The following is a 22,898-nucleotide window of genomic DNA, read 5'->3' on the forward strand; positions in this document are numbered from 1 at the left end:
ATCAAGCAAGCACTAGGAGAAAAGAAGCCTTTGCATTTTCATTGAGCTCCAGTGTTTCATTTTATCTCATAATAACTTTCCCTATTTTTTTTCCTTTTTATTGAGCCTAAGATCAAAGCAATAACTTTGTTAAATAGCAATCAATTCTAATCAATTTAATAAGCAGCAAAGGAATTGCTTTGACTAAAAGAAAAGCTGTTAGCCAACTCTCTGTGACTGTCTGCCTGCGCTTGCTGGCATTGCTCTATGCTGTGTTTCTCAGCTTCCCTTGCCCCTGCCCCTGTTCAGTCTCTGGTCAGTACAGGGCCTACCTCACAGCGCTGCAGGTATCTGCATGCTCTTCCCACTCTGGGAGTGCAAGCAGCTTTAGTCTATTCAGCTCACACAAGAAAGGCCTGAATAATTACACCTTGGAGACTTTCCTGGAGCTGAGGGTAAACAGCAGGCAAGAGGAATTTTATTCATTTCTAATCTGAGCAGAACTTACACTGCTCTTGGTAACCAGTGAGGAACATTTCAGTTTATTTATTTATTTATTTATTTATACTTACCACTGCCAAGTCCAAAACCAGGCGGTAAGTTGGTGCATGTGCTCAGGTCATTTACTTCCTGGGGCTTTCACATACCAGGGCCACATTTCTGGAATTCTTCCTATTCTTTAGAACATAAAGCTCCAGTTATCTCCAAGTTTCTGGTTAAACTATGTTCCAGGCACCAAACTTTATGTTTTTGCAGACCAGTTAGGACAAGATATTGCTCCTCCACAGGAGGCTGCTGGTAGCAAGGTAGAACACAGTTCAACAGTTTAATTAACTGTTCAAATTGTGCAGCTGATCTGCAATACTGGGCAAGAAGGCAATGGCTGGCACTTGCATTAGCATTAGCTTCAAGATGGGAAATAGCCTTTGCTGACTGGTTCTGGCTCTTCTTTCCCAATGCCTATTTTTGATACGCACAAACCTGCAAAGAGGAGCAGGGTAGAAAAAGAAGGAAGAGCAAAATAAATGCACAACAAAGGCAGAAGCATCAGAAAACCAACACCTGCTCTAGCTACAATTCAAATGAGCCAGTCATGCAGGACATCCTAGCAGCACTGCAAAGAGGTGCACTCTTTGCCATAGCCAATGCAAATATTGCACCAGTGTATACATTTTGGTTACACAGGTTAAAAAAACACATAAAAATGAGCATTTTTATCATGGCCTCAGAATTCCCTACAGAAAAGCATCCTCAAGACTTCTTCAGGTCTCAAATCGGATTGACCTCAGCTATGAGTTAAAAGACCGGAAGAAAACTTTTATTTTAGCTTCTTTTAAATTAGAACACTATTTATCGGGCCTCAGGTACCTTTGGTTAAAAGGCTCTATTTTAATAGTTTTTAAGTGACAAAATCCCCCCCAAACCTGGTAGAAAATGTCCTTATTATGTATTCTCACATGGTCTTGCTGGAACACTTGAGAATGATTATAATGATCTATGGAGCTTGTACTCAAAGGCAATAAATGATTTTGGTTCTTGAGCAGTAAGCAGCCAAAACTGTAATGCCAGAGAAGTATTTTAAATGCTGTCAGTGGGAGTTTTAAATCCACTCAGGCCTTTGTTAGTGTTTGCATATTTTGTAAGACATTCAGATATTACTGAAGGGATGAGCAGCAAGATAAAACCACAAAGTGGAGTGGCAGTAGTAGCTACCACTGTAACAGCTGTAGTTGGGTCAAGGACAGACTAAGTCCATTTGTCAGAAGTAAACTGTTAAGAGTTTACACTCACCTAGACTTATCTGATCTAATAATCTCTCTGTGGTGAGCTGCCAATAGGGTTAGCTCTCAGAAAGTGAATGTTAATACAGTCTGCGGATTGCTTTGGCAGTGAGGTAGAAGTCCCATCTGCTTCTGTTACTAACAGGAATTTCTGAAAAGCTTATCATGACCTGTGTATGTTTCCATCACAGAGATCTTAGACCCACACAAGAAGCAAGGGCCTTGTAAAATGAGATTTTTGTTCATTACATAGAGTTCCTCTTTCAAAAAAGTATATAAATAACCCACAGAATTCAATCCCATTGAAGGTATAGGTTGTATAGATCCTATTCCTACCTCTTGGTCATAATACTATGGACTTCAAAACACTTCTTAGTTAAGAACTATTCTTTACTCCCCAGGTGAACTGGGGGTAACCAAGTTTTAAGAGTTGCCTAATTACATATGAAACTGTGAGGTTGGAACCCTTCCATCTCTTGGGTGACAAAACTGCCTAAAATACATAGTGACCCAAGATAGAGTCTCTTAAGTAAATGAAAGGCAGCTTAGAAATTTTCTCACTGGATATTTGCCATTGAGACTAGAATAACTCACAGGGGTCTTGTGGAGAACAGAGCAATGGCACAGAAGATTTGACAACATAACTGAACGCAAGAAAATTAAATGTCTTTAGTAAAGGGCCTGATCCAGCTATACTTAGTGAAGGAAGGGGTTTTACCAATGCTTTTGAAAGAAAATTGAATTGAGCCTGGGTAAGATTTGACAAGTTGCTGATGGAATGTGATCAGGACCAGTCAGCATGGCTTCACCAAGAGAAGTCATGCTTGAGCAACCTGATAACCCTCTATGATTAAATGACTGTCTTGGTAGATGATTGTTGAGGCAGTGATATTGTCTACTTTGACTTCAGTTGGCACTTTCTCCCAGAAGATCCACACAGAAAAGCTGATGAAGTATGGGCTGAATAAGTAAACAGTGAAGTGGACTGAAAATCAGCTAAATGGCTAGGCCCAGAGTGTGGTCATCTGTGGAACATAGTGAGTAATGAACAGCAAGATGGGAAGGTAGGATGTCACTGCTCTGTTGTCAGTGCTGCCATTTGCTCCCCCTGTGACAATTCTGTTACTGAAATTTTCACTCTCATTCATCACCCTAATGCCAAAGACTCAGAAATGATGGACTAAGTTCCCAGTGTGGTCTGTACTCTGCAATTTACTAATTACTGGTAAACCACCAGTAATTAGTTGTTTACCCAAGGGGTCACTATTGGGTCCAATCCCATTTAACTCTTCATTAATGATCTGGCAGATGGGGCAGAATATACCCTCAGCAAACTGGAAGAGTGGCTGATATTGCTGTCATTCAGAGGGACCCTGACAGGCTGGAGAAATAGGCTCATAGGAACCTCAAGTTCAATAAGGGTAAGTGCGAAGTTCCAAGGCACTAGCTGGGGGACACCTAGCTGAAGAGCAGCTTGGAAAAAAGCATCTGGGGGGCCTGGTTGACACCAAGCTGAACAGGAGCCAGCAAAGAAGAGTGAATGGTATCCTGTGCTGCATTAGGCAAAGCATTGCCATCAGGTCATGGGAGGTGACCCTTCCCCTCTACTCAGTACTCATAAGGCCACACCTGGAGTGCTGTGTCCAGATCTGGGCTCCCCAGTAGAAGAGAGATATGGAAACACTGGAGAGTCCAGCAATGGGCGTTAAGTTGATTAATGGATTGGAGCATATCTCCTACAAAGAAAGACTGAGAGAGCTGGGACTGTTCAGTCTGGAGAAGAAAAGGCTTAGGAGGAGCAGGTCTTATCAGTCTATGTAGATACCTACAGAGAATGGAGCCAGGCTCTTTTCAGTGGTGTCTAGTGACAGGACCAGAGGCAATGGGCACAAACCAAAACATAGGAGGTTCTCTCTGAACATCAGAAAACACTTTTTTGATGTGATGGTGACCGGAGAGGTTGTGGAATCTCCATCTTTGGACATATTCAAACCCCATCTAGACACGTTCCTGGGCAACTGGCTCTAGGTGGCCCTGCCTGGTCAGTGGGTTGGACCACATGACTTCCAGAAGTCTTTTCAACCTCAGTTGTTCTGTGATTGTGTGATCTTTCCCTGTAACAGACTGTGAAGGCAGAGGATGAACTTATCATATGATTCAAATTTAATATTTAACATTTTTGCTTTAGGTAACTTAATATATCAGGACAATTTCTTGGTGTAGATCTTTTCCCAGACCAAACACTTTGAACTGGAGAGTATTAAAGGAAAAAAATTATCTGAGACCTTTTTGACTGAAGGATTCCCACAGGAAGAAGAACACTTAAAAATATATATGTCAGATTAATATGAGCTTTTCTGGGGGCCAGATGACTTGTTACCTAATCATGCTCATCCTTTGCCACCCACGACTTCTTCTGGGCACACACCTAGGCTTGGGCAGCGTAAGAACAGCACTGGGGATCTTGCATCCTTCTTCTTCAGAAGTAAAAGGTGTGAAGCAATTCAGGAAAAGGTGAATCTCAGACAGCTGATAACTGGGCAGGCCCAGGTACACCAGGGTACCGTGAGACAGTCTGACATTGGGCAGAGCTGTACACAGGCACTAAGTAGTTATTAACGCTATTAAAGTTCTCATGACATGGCACTTAATTCTCTTCAAGGTACACTCTGCATAATCATATTTTTCATTGCAAAGCTGTGTAGAGGTTTAGTACAAAAGTAAGCAATCACTACTGTGTTTTCTGATGTTTGCTAATGATCAGCTGTGACATGCTATTTTCTATGAAAGCAGCATCTACCTGCATCATTTCTACTATAGACTGATACTGAATAACCTGGCAAATATATTATTAACCTGTTCATTTGACTTTAATTTGTCTAAATGCTTCAGTCTAGGCTGTGAATTCTTTTACTTAGAGAACATTCATTCTTTCTGAAATAGAGCACCCTACTTGCTTCCTTTTTAAATACATCCACAAAAAAAAACAATTGCAAACACTAAAAGCCAAACCAGAACACATTGTGGGAATCATCAGATGAATCCTATTATTTTAAATTTACTTTCAGGTAATTTTCCTAACAATATCAGGGATATATTTCTTGTATTTGATAATGCACATCTTGCTGATAAGCCAGGTACTAATTAACATACCCTGCATTTAAGATTCCCTAGTGTTCAATCAAAGAACAAAGGTCCTGGGAATGATTAACAATCAAAGCTAAAGATAACAGTTGACTTCAGATCAATCTGATCTTTACCAGAATGCATTTGGCTACAAAGACATGAAGTAACCCCTGTAATCCCTTAAGTTGAGGTTACTCCAATCATAAAGAGGCCATAAAAATAGCACTCGAAATTTAAGAGGTTTACGGTGGTCAGTGCCCTAGACTAGTTGTTCTTAAGAAACATCAAAGGAAAGCATTCATTACACAGAAAGCCTGTTTCGGTTTGGGCAGCCATTGAACACATATAACAGAGCTTTCAAGCTGGGGAAAAATGCACTTCTTTTTCCTGTCCTCTACACAGCTGGTTAACTCTCAGTCCTGTCTTTTGTTCTGCCCCCCCATCTTCAATAAATACAAGAGATCTTCTCTTATGTAACATTTAGGTGACTTACTTTCCTTGCAGTGTGTTGTTGCACTCCACTGTAAGTATGCTCAACTTTTTGCTTTTTCACCTTAATGTTCCACTTTAACTATGCTGAATCCTAAAACATAATTCTATTCTGGGAGCATCCTAGCTTTTGGCATCCTTATATATCAAGTCCTCAGCAACCTGAAAGTAGAGTGATGGTTAGTGTCCAAGGCTGTAAATCAGCTTAGCTTGGTTGCTGATAGATATGACAGAAACACGTGTCTGCAACTAGTAATTTTCTCTTGCTGGGACATTTTTAGAGGCAAAAAGGGAAGATTTTAACACGTCCAATTGAAAATCTCTCTCATACATGTTGTCTACATCATCTTAACATACTGTTCTGAGGCTGTTAGTGTAGAAAGAGCAGGAACAGCAATCTAAACCTTACTGAAATCGACCAAATTGGATTGTGGCAGCTAAGTTCAAGTGAAACCTTCTTGTATATTAAGAGCTTACAACTATTTGGCTGGCAGAAAGACTCTTAAAAGTCAAAGGTGATGACTTCTACTATTGCACTGGCTGCATGCGTGTAGGTGAAGAATCACAGAGGTACTGAAATGAATAGTGAGAGATGAACAGCAAGATGGGAAGCAGGATCCCACTGCTCTGTTTTCAGTGCTGCCACTTGCTCCCCCTGTGACAAATGATGGAATCGGTTCTCAGTGTGGTTGGTACTCTGCAAACACAGAACAAAAAGGCAATTTCTGCCTCCAACACCAAGTTTCCATCTAAGAATAAGATACAATCCAGTAGGATGCAGACATCTAAATGTTCATCTTTCCTGGCACACCAAGTTCTGCTGGGAGTGTTTTAGCAAGAACAGGCACCTAGTGAGGCCTTTTTTCATGCCGCGAGGAGGCGCTGTCCTAAGAGCATGAGCTCGGCCAGCCTCAGTAGGCAGCAGATGCTTTGTGGGAGTTAACCACAGTGAAGTCCTTGCAATTTTCTGTCACCACCAGCACCTGTTATCCCTTTCTTCTCCAGCTGACTGCTGGAATGAGCCAGTGGAAAAAGAGAGAGATCAGAGACAAGGTCAGCCCAAAGCAGAGCTGCTTCCTTGCAAGTTTGCCCACATAAAGCGTCTGTGTTGAGTAGGACCAAGGTGGGAGAGGACTTAGTGGGCAGAAGTGTTTGTGGAGAAGTGCTACTGAAGTGCTACAGAAGGAGGTCAGCATTTTAATGGACAGAAGGCCAGAAGGAAAGTTTGGGGACTTTTGGTTTTAGTCCAAGTCCTGTTCATGGCGTGAGTTTGAGTGAACATCCTACCCCCCTCTGCCCTCCCTGTCATTCAGTTACCTGTATAAGGTAAGGGTAGTGTTAACTGGATGGTATGGGGTTTAACTGATACACATGCAGTACTTACAAACCACTGCATGATCCTGTTCTCAAGGTGCAAAATATTATTTACCCCAATCTTGCAAATATGTTCTTCGCATTTTTCACAAGATTTTTGGGAACTAGAGATTCTTCCACTTCCAGACACCTCTTGTTTCACTGCAGCTAGACAAGAAGACTAAAACTAGCTTCATAATTTTCAGGAAACTTTGCTAGTCTACAGGAACAGTCTGAAGACCATGAGGTTGTGGGGGATGAAGATTTCTTCAGTTTCCTTTCTGAAAGACAACTTAATTTAGCCAAAATTCTCATATGCATTAAGCCAACAGACTTTCAGTGGTTTCCCAGGTTACAGTTCATTAGTGTCTGCATCACAGAGAACCAGGAAGCACACTAAAATAAGGACACCGCAGATTTCATTGTTGCATAGTGCTAACAGAGAACTCGCCTCTCATGCAGATGATTAGACAGGCTGTGGTACTTCAAGTATTTTTAACTTGTGATCTGATGAGAGGTTTAGAAATAGGGGAGCTGGCATAAAGCATCACACGTAAATCCACAGTTCAGAGCATAAGGTGGTGATCTTCCAAGTTTATGGCATCTAACAGCAACTGTAACATAAATGATACCCGTGGGTGGGATTAGTTTGCTGAACACTGTGCTGGACTTCTCTTTCTAGAACATGCATGCTGGCAGGTTTTCTGACTACAGGAGGGATGCCTTGAGGCACTGGGAGCTAAGACACCTACCCAAGTGCGTGGTCACAGAAAATAAACACTCTTAGCACTCCCCCACCCCACTCCAAGGAAATATCTCTTTCAGCTACGTGACACACAATGTGCCATTTAATGGTCATGGGGAGACTGGGGAGATTTTTTGCATTTTTGTGCATTCAGAGGAAACGTTCTTGTGGGTATATCACAGCGTCCGCAAGGAGCTTCAGCAGCTTCAGTGGTTACCTTGCAGATGCAATGATCCAGGCACATAGAGCATCTTTTAAGGACCAGCGTCATAAATTATGAGTCTAGGAGCTGCAACAGCTCACCTGCTAGTATCTGTGCTGTCATACAAACTAGTGCTGATTCCTTGGTTCCTGTACTTCCCTCCCTGGGTGTATCTCACCAGATGTCCTGTACTAACTCCTAGGGGCATGCAGCTTTCATGGTCAGTGTTTAATACTGCCCAACACCATGGGCTCCAGCACAGTATTACCACAGAGCAATAGCAGTAACAGAAAGAGGCAGGAGTGGGCAGTGCACTTTTGGTACTTGATACTGTTTCAAAAGAACTGCATAACAATATGCACTATACAGTCAGAGTCTGGCTTTAGAGACATTAATAACTGTACTTCATAGCAATTTAAAGCTACTGAAGGAAAAGATGAAAACAGGCCTCCTCAATACCTTTTCCAACTGTTCTGTGAAGGAGAAGAAGGATCCTGGTAGAAACCGTCCCGGAGTATATTCCTTCCCCAGCTACTTTTCTGGATTTGTTGATGGATTGCACAGCTCACTGGAAAGGTTATTGGTACATTCAGACATCATTTCCTTAAGCCCATTATTACCAGAATCTGTGGGCTACTTAATGCTTGCATGAGAAGCTAATGAAGGACAAAGATTCTTTACCTCTGATGGTTTCAGTGAAACAACTGTCTGAAACGTAAGAAAAAGCTATTGTCAGTAGCAAATTACCATTACAGAGAGCCACATGAATATATAACTCCCACAAAAGGTGACATGCTCTTTATTTTGTGGCTCGTGTTCTAACAGTGGCCTTATGGTCCATGTGCAGTATCTCCCTGATGGAGATACTCCCATCAGGGAGATGGATATCAGGAGTATCCTGATGGATACTCCCATCAGACTTTTTGGTGGGCATCTGTACAGTCCAGTGTCTCATCATTCTGCAGTTCTGGTGGAGTCCTGTTAACCCGCCTCCTGAGGCTTATTCTTCTTTCTAAAAACTCCTGTTCTCAGTCCTATTTAACTGTGTCATGACTCATATGATCCCTGAGCCAAGCACCCAGATCTAATGCCAGCATTTTAAGCAATGCTAATGTCCTGGATTCAGCTGTAGCAGTCATTTTTCTCCTTCTTAGTAGCTGGTGCAGCACTGTGGTTTTGACTTTCAGCCTGGGAACAGCGCTGATAACACTGATGTTTTTAGTTGCTGCTCAGTAATTTTTAGTCTGACCAAGGACTTTGTGAGTCTCATGCTCTGCCAGGGAGGAGGGGAAGCCAGGGGGAAGCAGAGACAGGACACCTGACCCAAACTAGCCAAAGAGGTATTCCATACCACAGCACGTCATGCCCAGGATGTAAACTGGGGGTAGTTACCCGGAAGGGGTAGATCACTGCTTGGATCAGGCTGGGTATAGGTTGGCGGGTGGTGAGCGGTTGTATTCTCTTCCCTTATTTCCCTTATCATTATTATTATTGGTGGTAGCAGTAGTGATTTGTGTTATACCTTAGTTACTGGACTGTTCTTATCTCAACCCATGGGAGTTACATTCTTTCGATTCTCCTCCCCATCCCTCCGGGAGTAGGGGGGAGGAAGGAGGGGAGGAGTCAGCGAACGGCTGCATGGTTTCTGAGTGACAGGCTGGGCTTAAACCATGACAGTTAATGTCATTGTGTGTCACTGAGCAAACAAGTGTCATGTACTCTTCACCTGTGCAAGGTACTTCTCTTGTTAACTTGAACATTCATTTGGGTGGTAGCTTTATCTCTCTAACGGATAAGAGCCAAAGACCTTGGACATTGACTTGGAGGTACTTTAACTCCTGTATGGTAAATCAGATTGGATGGGAGTGTGAATTAGAGCACAGATCCTGACTGAATTCAGGAAAATTAATAGTAGCAAGATAAAGAAGTATAGGGCTGGTTAACAGCATTGACATCATTTTCAGATGGGGTCATGTTGGCTACTCAGCTTAGAAGAAATGGGACATACAAGCTAGATGTCACCAAAAGCTACTACACTTTCAGTTTCTTTTGTCCTCTCTTGCACATTGAAGAAAATATCATATAAAACAGTCTTGCTTTTCATTCCAAGAAAAAGAAAATAATTGTAATTTCTGCTGAGTTCTACTTGGCTGGTTGATGAAATGACTTTCCATATGGGTCAGAATTATGTGGCTGGGTGGGGGGGTTGGAACTAGATGATCTTAAGGTCCTTTCCAACCCTAACTATTCTATGATTCTATGATTCCTCATCCCATCAGGCTGTGATTCTTCTATAATTGCCATTAAAGTCATAGAATTGTAGAATAGTTAGCGACGGAAAGGACCTTAAGATCATCAAGTTCCAAGCCCCCTGCCATGGGCAGGGACACCTTACACTAAACCATGTCACCCAAGGCTCTGTCCAACCTGGCCTTGAACACTGCCAGCAATGAAGCATTCACAACCTCCCTGGGCAACCCATTCCAGTGCCTCACCACCCTAACAGGAAAGAACTTCCTCCTTATATCCAATCTAAACTTCCCCTGTTTAAGTTTTAACCCGTTACCCCTTGTCCTGTCACTACAGTCCCTAATGAAGAGTCCCTCCCCAGCATCCTTATAGGCCCCTTCAGATACTGGAAGGCTGCTATGAGGTCTCCACGCAGCCTTCTCTTCTCCTGGCTGAGCAGCCCCAACTTTCTCAGCCTGTCTTCATACAGGAGGTGCTCCAGTCCCCTGATCATCCTCGTGGCCCTCCTCTGGACTTGTTCCAACAGTTCCATGTTCTTTTTGTGTTGAGGACACCAGAACTGCACACAATACTCCAGGTGAGGTCTCACAAGAGCAGAGTAGAGGGGCAGGATCACCTCCTTCGACCTGCTGTTCACGTTCCTTTTGATGCAGCCCAGGATACGATTGGCTTTCTGGGCTGCGAGCGCACACTGAAGCCAGCTCATGTTAATTTTCTCATTGTCCAACACCCCAAGTCCTTCTCCACAGGGCTGCTCTGAATCTCTTCTCTGCCCAACCTGTAGCTGTGCCTGGGATTGCTCCAACCCAGGTGTAGGACCTTGGTCTCGAACCAGTTCCTCTCCTACAGTGGGCCCAAGGTCTTCATTCTCACAGTCCCTGCATCTGCCTTCCAAGACTTGGGTGGTGCAGTCAGAGCCTTTGCCAGTGAAGACCGAGGCAAAGAAGTCATTGAGAACCTCAGTCTTCTCCAAATCCTGTGTAGCCAGTTCTCCTGATAGCTTCTGGAGGGGGGCTACATTCTCCCTAGTCTGTTTTTTATTTGCTATGTACCTGTAGAATCCCTCCCTGTTATCTTTCAATCCCTAGCCAAGTTTAATTCTAACTGGGCCTTAGCTTTCCTTACCTGGTCCCTAGCTTCCTGGACAACATCCCTGTATTCTTCCCAGGCCTCCTGTCCTTGCTTCTATTTTTTATAAGCTCATTTTTCATTTGAATTTTCCTCAGGAGCTCCTGATCCATCCAAGGAGGTCTCCTGGCCCTCCTGCTGCACTTCCTTCTAGTTGGGATGCAACACTCCTGAGCTTGTAGCAGGTGATCCTTGAATATCAACCAACAGTCTTGGGCCCCCCCTGCCCTCTAGGGCTATATCCCATGGAACTTTACTAAGCAGGTTCCTGAAGAGGCCGAAGTCTGCTCTCTTGAAGTCCAGGGCAGTGAGCTTGCTGCATGCTCTTCTCACTGTCCTGAGGATCTCAAATTCGAGCATCTCATGATCACTGCATCCAAGGCTGCCCTGGAGCGTCACATTTCCAACGAGCCCTTCCCTGTTGGTGAGCACGAGGTCAAGCATGGCACCTCTCCTTGCCAGCTCCTCTATTACTTGCAGAAGGAAGTTGTCTTCCACACAATCGAGGAACCTCCTGGATTGCTTGTGCCGGGCCATACCATCCTTCCAAAGGATGCCAGGGTGGTTGAAGTCCCCCATGAGAACAAGGGCCTGTGATCGTGAGGCTTTTCCTATCTGTCTGCAGAGTGCTTCATCCACAGAATCCTCTTGATCAGGCGGTCTGTAGCAGATCCCCACAGTGATGTCCCCCATCGCTGTTCTCCCTTTAAGCCTGACCCACAAACTCTCTGGTAATTGATCACCTGTCCTCAGATGGAGTTCCGTACTCTCCAGCCTATTCCTAACATAAAGGGCAACTCCCCCTCCCAGCCTGCCCCTAAACTCTAAGTTTTATTATTAGATTTAAGTTAGCCTAAAGATACGTAAAGCTGCTAGGGAAAAGCGTGCTCCTTGTTCATTTGGTTACTTGGGAAATTCTTGTACATTGTTTATCCGTGCTGGTACTTGAAATGACTAGAAAGGCAAATTAGTGCATGGTTTTACTCAAGTTCTCTGTGTGTTGCACAAGCATAAACCGCGAAAATACCTTGCATAGCAGCAAGGGAAAATGCCTTGAAAGTGGCCAATCAGATTTTCACATAAAAGTAAGCCTGTGACAGTGAAAACTGTCTCATCCCACAAATACTGTCTGGTACTTGAGCCTATAAGTGACCCTATGAGCATCCTCTTCATTGCGTTTTGGGAGGGCAGTTCATGTATAGACCCACATTCTGGATCAGACCTTTGCAGCATCACTTCTCTTGGTCATTCTTCATTGATCTTGCTAAGATGGGAGCCCATTCCTTGTTCGCAGAGAAGTTTTTTTTATGTAATTGCTTCACAGTGATTACAGTTAGAAAGTGGTTTTACTGAAGGGGAAGGAAAGGGCTGCAATGTTTCTGTTAGCATCTTCAGTCAATGTGCCCATGGAATCCCACCTGTATGGAGGATTCTCACATATTTCCACACAGGGACTGCATCTAAGCCTGGTGGAAGTTTTATTAAAAGCTATTTTGAAAATATCTTTAACATAGTAGAGAGCAAAACTGGCTTGATCTCTATGCAGCTTTGAGAAGGAAGGGAAGCAATGGGAAGATTTTTTTCTGTCCTGTAATGGATCTGATTCAGCTTGAGGGGCAAGATACTGGTGAATCCTTTGCTGCAAACTTTCTTGATTTCATGATGGTTCCTGTGCATCTGTATCACTGTGGAGCAGTCCCTTCAGGTATAAATACCACAGTTAAATATTTAGTCATCTTGGTACACACAGGATGAGTGACTCGTCAAAGGTCATGCAGGAAGTATAGAGCTGAGCAGGGCACTGACCTACGGTTGTCAATAGGACAGTGACATATTCCATATAGGAGAAGCTGTTGAATGACTATATCTCAGAGTTCAGGAATTCTACTTTCAGGAAGTGTGACATGAATTGATAAAATAATTGGAGAAAGGATGAGCTTGCTGCATGGCATGGGATGTCTGTCTTTCTTAATATTGAATAGCATAAAGGAAAAGCAGGAAAAAAAAACCCAAACCAAATAAACCTGCTTACAGCAACACTGTACATTTTCCAACCTTTCCAACCCTTAAGGGAGGATCAGTTTAGTAGCACTAGAATGTAGACAGAATGTAAATGAGAGGAAGCTCAGTCACACCATCAGCTGCAATTGGCAAAAACTGCTACATACGTTAGTTGGAGCACTGAACCAAGACAAACTGTAAAATGACTTTAAAAAACATTTAATCTTTCAAAGAATGGCATAAATAAAAGGTTTCTTTGTGAGAAAAGATCTGGAGAAACAAAAGACCAGCATATCACAAAACAGTCAGCTCCTGGATTATCACTTCAAAAAAGGTGAATGTGTTAGAAATGATAGGGACAAGAGAAATGTGCTTGACTAAGGCTGTTCAGGAGTTCACATTAACTTTACTAAGAGACATAGGCATCTAAACATGGATGCATTCATCTGCAAATACAGAACATACACAGTGAAGAGACTGAGGTAATTAGTTTGCTCATGGAAAAACAAGAAAAATACACCAATATTTGTTCAAATGCAAAAAGCAGAGAAAACAATCTGAATATAAAAGAAAACATGATTCTATGGTGGAGAGTGGCAAATGCTAGTGGAAAATGTCTTGCATATTGGGTCATATGCAATAACTGTTGCAGGGTTTACAAATAAATAAAACGAACAATAAAAAAGCACTGTAATAAGAAAAAGCAGCAAGTCCAAATGTGAGGTTTGATATGTATATGGTGATGGAAGGTAAATAATTTGCAAATGTCTGACTAGTCTTGACAGCAAAGGGCAGGCAGTGATATATAAACAAAAGTAGCGCAACATCAAAAGAGAGTAAACAAGTTCTTTAGGAACAAGAGGAGAAATGGTCACCCAGAAAAAATGAGTCATGTAAGGAAGAGAACAGAGTGAGACAGATATTGGACCACAGAGAACATGGGTAGCTTTCACACCAAAGTCAAGTAAAAGCTATCTATTAGGAATGCTCAGAAAAATTTTCTCAACTCAGCAAGGAGCTGTAGACATCAAGTTCAGCGTTGCTAACAGAGCAAAAGTACCCTTGACGTGATAGAGGGTATCCTGCAATAAAATACAATATCCTGTATTTCCATGTTAGAACTTAGACTCACAAATCTAAGGACAGGCAGCGGTTCAAAGCACTTTAGTGTTGCCATGAGGAACTCAAAATGGTAAATGCTACTGGATCTGCAATGTTGCTCTATATTACAAGAAAGGGAATGACAGGGGGACAGACTGACAACTGCTTTCTTATCTAAAGCAGCCTTCTAGTATGAAAAGACAGTAACAGAAAGTAATCTATGCAAATGTCCTGGGTTCAGCAGTAGCAGTCATTTTTTCTCCTTCTGAGTAGCTGGTGCAGTGCTGTGATTTTGACTTTCAGCCTGGGAACAGCGCCGATAACACCGATGTTTTTAGTTGCTGCTCAGTAATTTAGTTGCTGCTCCTCTGACCAAGGACTTTGTGAGTCTCATGCTCTGCCAGGGAGGAGAGGAAGCCAGGAGGAAGCAGAGACAGGACACCTGACCCAAACTAGCCAAAGAGGTATTCCATACCACAGCATGTCATGCCCAGGATGTAAACTGGGGCAGTTACCCAGAAGGGGTATATCACTGCTCAGGCGAGGCTGGGTATCAGTTGGCAGGTGGTGAGCCGTTGTTTTCTCTTCCCTTGTTATTTCCCTTGTTATTATTATTGGTGGTAGCAGTAGTGATTTGTGTTATACCTTAGCTATTGGACTGTTTTTATCTCAACCCATGGGAGTTACATTCTTTCGATTCTCCTCCCCATCTCTCTGGGAGCAGGGGGAGGAAGAAGGGGGAGTGAGCGAACAGCTGCTTGGTTTCTGAGTGACAGGCTGGGCTTAAACCAGGACAGCAAACAGTACAGCCTCCACTTTCTTGTGAAATATCATTGAGTCAGTGAGATTAATACAATATCTGTACAAACCCAACTGACTCTTCATACCCAGATTATTCTTTCAAGTATCCCTCTGAATCATTCAAACATTGACATTTGGGAAATGAGCTATCAGTTTTCTAGGTACATTGGTACAATAGTACCTGGAAAATAAGAAAAGTGCTTTACTGGAGCAAGATGAGCAAAGACAGCAGACACCTAATGAAATAGGGTATGGATATCTGGCAAAATATTAAGGTCTTTTTAACAAGGTTAAGCAGCAAAAATACACCCCATTTCCAGAGCAATGATGTTGACTCAAGAATCAGCAAAGCTAAACAGGCAGATAAAATTGCTCAGATCTTTAAAAAGTGCCACAAAAAGCAAAGAAAATTGGCAATAAGCTGCAATAAGGAGCATTTTGAATAGTTCTTGGTAAAAGAAACCTGGCACAGTAGCTGATGCTGTAGCTGGGACTGCAGTACCAGCACTAGTTCAGCTTGCAATGCCTGGAGAGAGACACCAATTAATAAACTTAAGCACTCTGCGAACTGTGAGGTCATGTAAGGATCTAACTGTTTTGGGCTAAAGGACAGACTTAGATTTCATGGGGGACATTAATATGTATAGTCACTACAGACACAAGGCAAAAACATGATGATGCATGTTTTGAAATTTGTACATTGGCTCTTAGAAAAGACACAGGGCCAAACAGCCTTGGAGGGAGCACTCAAATCAGAACTGAAGAGGGAGGATGAGGCGCAAGGGATTTCCTGCAGCTACTGGAGATGCACTCTTGCAACAAGTAACTTCTTTGGAAAACTGTATGGTAATAAAGCATGAACAAGCTACTGCTCTAAACAGAGAGGAAAATATTCTCTGTTGCTAAGGGAAGTCAGAGCTTAGTTAACTCATCACTTTTTCATATCAGATACACATATATATGGATACAGAATGTGCCTCCTGATACACATTCATGGAATGATTTCTACATGAATTTATTAACTCCTTTCATATATAACTTGTTCCATAGACATGATCTTCATGTTTAGTTTTGCCATTTACATTCTAGTAACTACCATTCCTGACTACAGTGCATGGAGATGTTCCATTGCTACCTCTGGGCACTGGCTGCTCTTAGCAACCCAGCATATGGTTTGGTGCCAGCTGATCTGGGTATTTGCCTAGGTTTTTATACATGTGACATTTAGCCCCTGGGCTGGTATTCTTACTGATCTGCCTTCTTTAACTCAATCTTCAGAGAGACAGACAAGAATTCTTCTGCATTTTGCATTTTGCAAATATGCCAGTTTTAGGTAACAATTTAGCTCTTTCTGGGATAATGAAGTATCGTCTGGTGTAGTGAAAAGTCCAAAGCACCAGTACGGCAATAACTCTCCTAATATTTTTGTCTACTAGTTTTGGATTTTCACTCCCAGGCAAAATGTACACACACCACAAATATAACTACGATATGATGGCACCACTTGTCTTCTGCCTTCTTGGTACCGAGGAGTTCGAGGCTTAAAATAGTGATGTGCTTGCCACATGGATACTATTAGATAGACAGATGGTACACTGTTCTCACTTTGTAATCATACAACTCATATTTCCATGAACCTACGTAGACAAACACGTATCACCTACTGCCTGGTAGTCAGCATGTGAATACAAAAGGTTAACTTGCGTGGTGTGCCATGGTAATTAGAGGATTGTTACATGTTTTTCTGCACTACTGAGCACTTTGGTGCATGCTGATGATTTTCTAGGGGTCTTAAAATATACCTTTCTCTTTCTGTTCTTTTAATAATTCCTGCTGGAATGGAGAAATGTAACAGGAATTGATGTGCATGCAAAATGGATTTTCTTATAGAATCATAGAACCATAGAATAGTTAGGATTGGAAAGGATCTTAAGATCATCAAGTTCCAACCACCCTGCCATGGGCAGGGACACCTCACACTAAACCATATCACAGAATCACAGAATCCTAAGGGTTGGAAGGGACCTCAAAAGATCATCTAGTCCAAACCTCCTGCAAGAGCAGGGTAACCTAGAGTACATCACACAGGAACTTATCCAGGCAGGCCTTGAATATCTCCAACGTAGGAGACTCCACAACCCCCCTGGGCAACCTGTTCCAGTGCTCTGTCACTCTCACAGTAACGAAATTTTTCCTGATGTTCACATGGAACCTCCTGTGCTCCAGTTTACACCCATTGCCCCTTGTCCTATCACCGGACATCACTGAAAAAAACCTAGCTCCATCATCCTGACACTCACCCTTTACATATTTGTAAACATTGATGAGGTCACCCCTCAGTCTCCTCCAAGCTAAAGAGTCCCAGCTCCCTCAGCCTCTCCTCATAGGAGAGATGTTCCATTCCCTTAATCATCTTTGTAGCTCTGCGCTGGACTCTTTCAAGCAATTCCCTGTCCTTCTTGAACTGAGGGGCCCAGAACTGGACACAATATTCCAGATGCGGCCTCACCAAGGCAGAGTAGAGGGGGAGGAGAACCTCTCTTGACCTACTAACCACACCCTTTCTAATGCACCCTAGGATGCCATTGGCCTTCTTGGCCACAAGGGCACATTGCTGGCTCATGGTCACCCTCCTATCCACCAGGACCCCCAGGTCCCTTTCCCCTTCACTACTGTCCAGCAGGTCAGCCCCCAACCTGTACTGGTACATGGGGTTGTTCTTCCCCAGATGCAAGACTCTACACTTGCCCTTGTTGAATTTCATCAAGTTCCTCTCTGCCCAACTCTCCAGCCTGTCCAGGTCTCGCTGAATGGCAACACAGCCCTCTGGTGTGTCAGCCACTCCTCCCAGTTTAGTATCATCAGCAAACTTGCTGAGGGTACATTCAGTTCCCTCATCCAGGTTGTTGATGAAAATATTAAATATCACCCAAGGCTTCGTCCAACCTGGTCTTGAACACTGCCAGGGATGGAGCATTCACAACCTCCCTGGGCAACCCATTCCAGTGCCTCACCACCCTAGCAGAAAAGAATTTCCTCCTTATATCCAATCTAAACTTCCCCTGTTTAAGTTTTAACCCGTTACCCCTTGTCCTATCACTACAGCCCTAATGAAGAGTCCCTCCCCAGCATCCCTATAGGCCCCCTTCAGATACTGGAAGGCTGCTATGAGGTCTCCACGCAGCCTTCTCTTTTCCTGGCTGAACAGCCCCAACTTTATCAGCCTATCTTCATATGGGAGGTGCTCCAGTCCCCTGATCATCCTCGTGGCTCTCCTCTGGACTTGTTCCAACAGTTCCATGTCCTTTTTATGTTGAGGACACCTGAACTGCACACAATACTCCAGGTGAGGTCTGACAAGAGCAGAGTAAAGGGGCAGGATCTTCTGCCTTACTGTTTATATAGATGTGACTTGGAAAGTCATGTTCCACTCATACATTGTAGTTGCTGAGTTAATTAGTGGCATATCCTATAAACGAGGTCCAGTTTTCAGGGGAATTGTTACCTTTCCTTTGAGGCTTCTTCTAACACACACACTTGTGTTGTAAGTGTCCTAGTTAGTTCTTTGTTACTCCTTTTGCATGAAAAGATTCAATCCATTTTGTAAGTCATTCTCAATAGTGGCTACAGTGATACCACTGCTTGGTTTAAGCACATTTTTCCCTCTAACTTTGCCAGGATTATATGACTTTCTATCCCAATCATGTAAGCTCTGTAGCAGCTGTTTTGGGCTCTGTATTTGTAGCTAAGCTTATCTCAATGTGATTTCAATTTCTTTATTTCTGAAACACTACCTTTAGTAAACTTTTGCTTTCTTAGATAAAATACAAAACAGCATTGCAGTTGTGCATAGGGAAATCTATTGTATAAATAAGCAGTATCTTTTTCTGCAGATACGGAAAACCTCTTTATTTAGGGAATTTCTCAGATATACAAAGGGACTGAAACTCTGCAGCTTCTTTCCACACACACTGTATTGGTTTTGCTGGGCTTTCTTCAAATAAAAAAATCAAATTTTAATACCACGTTATTACCCAGAAATGTGTTGCTAGGGCTTTACAGTTGTTTTCCTTAATTTCCACTTCCCTGAAATAGACTTAGTTACACAAGCCTCAAAAACGCTCAAACAGAGCACTGGGAAGACTTGGTGAGGCAAATTATCTTTGATTTTTTATGCTGCCCTGTGTACAAGTTTATCTAATCAGATGGTTATTTCAGAAGCCTGGATCCATCGCAGTTGTTAACATCAACTGTGGTTTGCTGAGTTTTTCCTTTCATCTCTTTCAGCTTCTCTGCAGACAGCAGTTTCCAAATTGATACAAAGCAGCTCTTCTTCGTGGAATTACTATGACGAATCATTGAATAATGATGATTGAACATAATTCATTTATTACTCATATTCTTTTCTGCACTGTTCTTTGCTACGTCTTGCTATGGTGTAAGGAAAAGATCTGGTTCTTCTTAAGAAAAAAAAATCCTATTGATTTCTCTAGGTGCTGGTTCAGGGTCTGTGCCTTATTTTACTCATAACCTTGTCAGGGTCCTGATCACAACTACTGGTGCATTGAACAATATGAATAGCATTCAGAGTCTGAGAGCTGGAACAGCTGATGAACTGATGAATTCTCAGTTTTTATGTTCTTCAAAAAAATTGTAATATGGGATTGGGAACCATTCAGAGTTCCAGTGTTTTGCTGGTTTATGAGGGCTTTTTATGGTATGTGGCTCTGTGTATGTGATGATATGGACCAACAGAAAGTACCAGCCTTGTCAGCTACTCTGACTCCCATGTGTACTCTGCACAATACAGCTTTTATTCTCTTTGTATCTTTCTTAGGACAGTTTTCTTTAGTTCCTACTGGAATTCACACTGTAAAGTCACTTTTGGAGAAGCAGAGAACTGATACTGATGCCAAAACTCATGCATTTGCTTACGGCTACTGTTTGGTTTTATTTTTTTTTTTTTTTAATAGAGCTGGCCTAGGCCAGCAAGGTGAAATAAGATGTTGTAAATAAGATGTTCATACCTTTGTTATCCTAAAGGAACAAGAAAAAAGCCCTACTGAAGGATCAAACTCCTCCAAGTTTCAGGACCTAAACTAATCTCCAGCTATCTGGCATTAAGAACAATCCTTCTTGATGAAAATCAATTTCATCAATCTTCTTTTTCAACCTCCAGTACTAACTGGTGCTCAAAATACATCCTGGACTAGCTGGATTTTTTATTTGTTTCCACCTGCAAAATCTCTCCCTATTTTTAATAAATTACATTTTTCAGTCCTTAGCATGGATGGATGGTCAATTGATACTAATTCTTACTAAGCCTCCACATGCACACACACATATATATTTACAATGTACAAATTACTTTCATTTTACTTGATGGAGTTATAGAGTGATCTCTTGAGCCATGAGAGTGTGTGCATGTTGTAAATAATTCAAGATTGAAAGAAGATGCATGAGCCTTCAGAATAAATATCGCACATCACCTAAAATCAGACATTTGATTTCACTTCCTTAAAATCCCTCAGGTATCAAAACAGATATGACTGAGAAGTTCAAAAGTACAGCTGAGCTAGAGCTAAAACATTTTATCTCCCTGCCCTCTCAGCCTGCTTCTCAGTAAAGTCTGAGACTGTAAAATGTTTTACTTGCTAAATAGAACTATTTTTTTAAAAGTCTCATGATGCTTTAGCACTTTTGAGTTCACCAGAAGTCATAAGCATTCATACTAGCCAGATATTTTACCAAGGCAAAGAAAAGTTTTTCAGTGTTTTGGATTATGTAGTAATGATTTTCTTCTTACTGCTTTTTTAACAGCCTGTAAATAAGAAAAATAGCAGCTAGGATACTTACCTGTAGTAAGCTGGCATTTGAAAATCACTGGTGAGCGTATCAATGCTCAGTCTGTTGGTCACAAGTAACTCAGTGTAATCCCCTCCACAAAGCTCTGAGCCAGGAGCACTGTGTCAGTGACAGCAAAACCCAGTCTGGGTTTCCCATAAGTCAATTCACATAAATTAGTTCATCTGCCTGTTAAAACGAGGGAAAAAAAGTATCAGAGCCTGGGCATAATTATTATTCTGTGAGTGACTTTAAGTGTTGGTTTTTCTTTGTGGATGATCAGCTTGACAATGAGCTAAAAGATTTTTCTTCTCTTAGGACATGTTCCAGGGTCCACTGGAGTCAGTGAGCAGCAACTCAGAGAGAAACACAGAAAACAGAAGGGTAAAGAGATTTTTCAGACAAGAGATGAAATGGGTCTTCATTCAAGAAGGGTAGTTGACATAAACATTCAAGAAAGAGTAGTGTATGTGCTTGTTTGCTTCCTATCTGCCACAAACTGCACAGCAGTGCAAATCCCAAAGACTGGGGGTTGCTGCATTCCCACCTCAAGCAAGTGGCATGACAGGACATCTGCCATGGTAGTTACCGCAGCTGCAGCACATGGAGGGGTAGCTGTGCCAAGCACTGAGCAGAAGGAAAGCAGGAGGCAGCCTTGCTCTGGAAGCTTCTGTTCTGGGGGGACAAAACCAACAAAGCCAAAGCTGTGCCCTTTCGCTCGATTTTCACAGCAAAGTCACAGCTAAGCCTGTGGAGATTTTGTGGTTTTGCTTCACATATAACTAAAAATTAATTAATTAGGGTTAATTTTAAAGCTGAAAAATCAAATTTTAAGGCTAGTTAAATCTTCCAGAATACTTGTCCTTTATTAATTATTTATTTACTTTATTTGGTAGAGTTTGGAAGGCTAAGATAGGAAATACATCTCAGTGACACAATAGCTTGCTATGTAACATTCACCTCAATGATCTGATTTATTTCCAGCTTATCAACCATCTTGATAACTTGGGCAGGAAAAGTATGATAGATTTCCAACAGTGAGAAAAACAAATTGCATAAAAACACAGCCCATCTCTTCTTTTACTTTGCACAGTCAGGGCCAACAGCATAATGAATTCTGTGAGATTCATCAGTCACAGGGCTAAATGCAACTTGGTACTTTTTTTAAATGATTGTGAAATGGACAGCAGATCAGTTTGCTCCAGATAAACATTTATTTAGCTGTACTGTCATGTTAATTCAAAGAGATTTGATATAATTTGTGTGTGTGTGTGTAGAGAATTATATAAACTATCTTTTATCAAAAGCTGTGGACTAACTATATTTTGTGATGACCAATTACAACCTGTCTGATGCCCTGATGCTGAACTGGCTGAATTGTGAATTGGCCTGGCTGTTCTCTTCCATGTGCTCCCAAGCCAGGGTAGGATCTGCTCACTGGTGTTTGCTGGTAGCAAGGTCCCACCAGTGTCTCAAGCCTCAGTAGACCAGTCCCCTCATGCTCCCTCATAGTAAATTGCAGGCTATGTGGATATCATTTACTATGCGACTCTCTGCCCATCCCTCCAGGAGGAAGGTACTCCCAACAGTGCATGGTTAAATCAGTGCTTCAGGCTTGTAGGATCTGGGTTGCCCTCTGTCTCCTCAAGGTGCTTCTAATATGCAATGGTAGCTGTTTAGCTGCGGAGTAGATGGTCAAGACTCCGAACTAGAAGCTCCACCTGTAATGCTTTCATCTCCTTGTGAATCCAAGAAGAAAAACATTTTTCCAAGGAGAAAGACTCCTGAGAAACTGAGTCAGTAAAAAACTCAGTTGTTCCCAAGCATGACCCTTTGATCAGGCGTTGGGCACCCTTCCTGAGGAGGGCAGTGGTGGAGTGGGTACTGTCGGCTACCCACGGCACCAACAGCCAGGTGCTCACAAGTCACACCAGAGCTGTCAGTTTGCTGAAGATGTATCCCACTCTGCCACTCAACAATGACAGAAGTTTTCTAGTGGCCACTGATGGTAGGAATGATTCTTCTTTTAATCATTGAGATGATTTCCAACATTAGGGAGAGGTTTTAGACATCACTCAGGACCCTTCCTTTGCCCACA

General features: G+C 42.3%; 1 long non-coding RNA gene across 2 annotated transcripts in view; it reads right to left on the bottom strand.

Annotated features, from left to right (window-relative positions):
* The window catches only part of LOC133274538 (uncharacterized), a 44,993-nt gene that overhangs the window by 13,061 nt on the left and 9,034 nt on the right, over positions 1-22,898 (bottom strand). Inside the window, exons 2-4 of one of the 2 annotated variants that reach the window (XR_009745175.1) lie at positions 20,813-20,989; positions 5,380-5,537; positions 552-656 (exon numbers count right to left, since the gene is read on the bottom strand). This is a non-coding gene — a long non-coding RNA (uncharacterized LOC133274538). The remainder of the gene's footprint in view (positions 1-551; positions 657-5,379; positions 5,538-20,812; positions 20,990-22,898) is intronic. The other variant, XR_009745174.1, reaches the window with a different exon arrangement.

This window comes from Pezoporus flaviventris, unplaced genomic scaffold (genome assembly GCF_033815535.1).
Source record: "Pezoporus flaviventris isolate CSIRO_AGI_PZ_B2104156 unplaced genomic scaffold, CSIRO_AGI_Pfla_v1 ptg000036l, whole genome shotgun sequence".
NCBI lineage: Eukaryota > Metazoa > Chordata > Aves > Psittaciformes > Psittacidae > Pezoporus > Pezoporus flaviventris.